Source organism: Apium graveolens, chromosome 10 (genome assembly GCF_009905375.1).
Source record: "Apium graveolens cultivar Ventura chromosome 10, ASM990537v1, whole genome shotgun sequence".
NCBI lineage: Eukaryota > Viridiplantae > Streptophyta > Magnoliopsida > Apiales > Apiaceae > Apium > Apium graveolens.
The window spans coordinates 123,098,357-123,102,364 of NC_133656.1; positions in this window are offsets into that span (position 1 = coordinate 123,098,357).

Consider the following 4,008-nt stretch of genomic DNA (forward strand, 5'->3'; position numbering starts at 1 on the left):
ACCCGGAGCTTTTACCAACGTTATTCAGACTCCATAGCTAGAACTTGCCTCCTGGATCATCATTCGTGCATAATGTAGGTTTTCAGGTCAGAAAAGGAGAGCATTCAAAGTGACAGGGTATAAGAGACCCTGCTAGGATGCAACCTGGATCTAAAGGATACCAGGCTCGATCGATGGACTGAGACCCCCCTCTCTCAGAACAATCAAATGGAGGGATCAGGCTCGGACCCATCCCATGACCCGGATCTGGATCCAACCCGGAACCCGGACCTAATGCCTACCCGGATCCGGATCAGGGCTCAAACCACCATAAGGGGGGTCCCAGCAAACACATGCACATCCCACAACCCGCCAAGGAAGGATACGTGGGCACGTGACTATAACAGCTATCAACAACCAACACACCAGACAAGCACGGCGCGTGTCAGAAGGCCGTTAGGACACTCTGGAGGTGGTCTCCCCCTGGACACGTGTAAGCAATCCACCCAGGTCAGGCATCCTCCGCTCCCAAGATTCAACGACCCAGATTTAGAGGTAACTACCCCTAAACCCTACCTTGGGGCTATATATACCCCCAAGGATGAAGGGTTTAGGGGTTGGAAAATATTCACTCTTGCACACTCACACTCTCTCACATATTCATAAACACACAGCAGCCATCATATATACATATCCATACACACACACACATAGCAGCCTCTATATTACATATACACATCTTCATCTTCTTCAAAACCATGTTCTTATTCTTACACCGGAGGCGTCGTGGGAGTCAAACCCCCCTTCCGGTGTTGTTTTGCAAGCGCCCAACCAGCAGCTACACCTCACCCACACCCAGAAGGTCGAGGAACGGCGTCGGGCGGAGCCGCCCGCTCACCGGAGTTATCATTTGACGCTAGAAGGAGGGGCGCTCCATCCTTGGGTCTCGGTGCCCCTGGATTCATCTTCATCAGCAAACTCTTGAGAGAGTCCACTTTTAAACCTGTAAGAACATAAACAACCAAACCCTTTCTTGAATATGAATTTTCATTTTAGCCACGTTTGTGTGAGCTCGTTACTTTAGGTCACGTTTGTGTGAGCCCGCTCTTGTTTGTTAATTTTTGGTTGTTTGGGGCTTGATAAACTTGATAGTCTTGAAGCCTGGGGTTTAATAGTCTTGATAATTTTAAAACCCAGAACTGTTTTAGCTTGCATATTTTCTTTAGTGTTTTAGAGTCTGCTGTTCTTGTTTGGTATTGTTGTTAGCAAAGCCCAGAAAATTTGTTTGCTGTTATTCTGGAAATTTCTTGTAGTCTTCAAAAAAGCAACCTCAGATCCACGTGTGTAGCCTCAAATCTTGGTCAGTTGTTTGTACAATTGTGGTAATGGCAAGAACAGGGAAAAGTACAGCTGGTAGGCCCTCTGCCGGTACCCATATTCAGGATCAAGACCCCTCTCAAGTTCAAGAACCTGGAGGCGACAGGGAGACCTTCCAGGAGCAACCACTGGCGCAGCATACCCCGGTCAGGGATGCTAGAAATGTCATAGAGCTCAATCAGTACAAGTACACCAATGTTCCAGTTGCAGAGGAGCATATTGCTGACTTAACAAGCCATGAACTTGTTGAAGCAATCAGGCTATACAGAGACGAACAAGCCCGGGCTCAGATAGAATTTGGACAAGATGATGAGCAAGAAGAGTCCGGGGACTCTCAGCAATCCAGGAGATCCGACCGAATTGGGACCAAGGAAAAAAAGAATCAAAAAGAGCCTAGTAAGAAGGAGACAGAAGCAACCAGAAAGAAAAAGTTAGAAGAAATCAGAGAACAGATAAGAAAGGAAGAAGAGGCAAAGCTGGAGCAAAAAATTCATAAAAGAATGCAGCTGGAGGAGGAGAGGCTCCTAGCTAAAACAAGAGGCAAAAGAACTCGGAGGGACCCTACCCCCGAGCTCATTTCTGACGACGAAGAGGAGAGCCAGAAGGATCTTAAAGACATGATTTATGAGCTCCAGAGAAAAATAGAAAAAGATTCTGGGTTGGAAGTTGGGGAGACCCTCACGCCCTTCAGCCACTCCCTAGAAGCCATCCCTCGACAGAAAAATCTCAAACACTACAACTTCGACTCTTTCGACGGACTGGGGGATCCGGAAGAGCACCTCAACTACTTCGAACAGATAGCTCAGATATACTATTACAATGACTTAACCAAATCCAGATTCTTCGCCTCAACCCTCAAAGGGGGGCTCAAAGATGGTTCAGCAGGATCCCATCAAGAAGCATTCACTCCTGGAAAGAATTCAGAGGAGCCTTCCTTAGAAGATTCAGAGCCAATAAAACACATGAAATGCACATGTGCCACCTGGAGACAATCCGCCAATATGATAACGAAGCACTCTCAACTTATATGCGGAGATTCCAGGAAGCCATCAACAAAGTTTTGAATCTCGATGAAAGGGAGGCTCTAAGCATATTTCGAAGGAACCTGGATCCGGAACACAATGAGAGGTATATTGTGGAGTTGATAAACAAAGAGCCACAAAGCCTGGCCGCTGCTTATTCTATGGCAGCCCGGTTCATAAAGGAAACAGACGTTCTTCAGGCGATGAGAATGACTCGGAATGGAGGAAACAGGAACAAATCTTCTGATGACCGACCGAAAGGGGGTTACCATCAGGAGAAAAAGTTCAAACAAAGCAACCAAACCCAGCAGACAAATGTCGTACAAAACACTCCAATATTTCAAAGATTGGGTCCTAAGACAGAATCCAAAAGCGATCCCGGTCCACCTAGGCAGGCAAGGGAGCCTAGGCAAGAGCCAGAGTGGACACCACTAAACAGGACCCGGGAAGAAATACTGAAGGAGATCAAGGGAAAGCCATTATATTATCCTCCAAAGCCAATGCAGACTCCCCCAGAGAGCAGGCCTTACAACAGGCAATGCGACTATCATGAAACCCATGGGCACAAGACTGAAAATTGTCTCTCTTTAAAATACTTCATTGAAGATCAAATCAAGAAAGGCAACCTGAATCAATACATCTCAAGGGAGACAAATCAGAGAGAAGAAAGGCAAAGGAAGGGTAAGAATGTAGTAAATGTGGTCCTAGGAGGGTCACACTCTCCCCCTAGGAGCCCAGGCTCAGAAGATGAAGTATTCTCAATCCAATCCTACCCGGAGTTGGTAATCTCATTCAGTAGCAAGGATTATGAAGGGGTCAACCCGAATCACAACGAAGCCTTGGTGGTAACACTTGATATATTTGACAACGAAGTAAGAAGGATGTTGATTGATAATGGATCTTCAGTAAACATACTCTTCAAGCATACTGTGGACAGGATGAGGCTCGGGAGCGTACGCTCCAATGAATGCCAAGAGGACCCTCTCTATGGGTTCGGGAACAACTTGGTCCCGATCCAGGGTACCTTATACTTACCAGTCATATTTGGATCGGGCCCAAAGCAAGTCACCCATGTGATAAAGTTCTACGTGATCAATACTCCTTCATCCTACAACGGCATAATCGGGCACTCATCCTTGACCAGGATCCAAGCAATCACCTCCATATCACACTTGAAAATCAAATTCCCAACTCCAACCGGGGTAGGAGAAATCAAGGGAGACTATGAGGTAGCTGAAAGATGTTATAGCCAGGCTCTGGTAATGGCTGAAACCCACCAAGTCAACAAGAGAATGGCTGTGGTACTCCAGAAATAGCAAAGTATTAAGAAACATCGTCCCCACTCAAGGGACGGCGCGAGAAAAGAAGTTCAAGTCATAGAGTCCCTCCCAGATCTGAAAGCAACCAAACCAAGCTCAGAAGAGCAAAAAAGCAATCAAGTCACAGAAGGGATTGAATTGAGCCTAGGCCTTGGCCAAACCAACCCTACTGTGTAAGCAACCAACCCTGAAACAATTGAAGTAGGGAAAAGCAACCAAAATGAGATGACAACCCAGGGTCAAATCTACATGAAAAGAATACAGAGGCTCGGATCCAGCAGATGGTATCAAATATGGATCAATCGAAGATA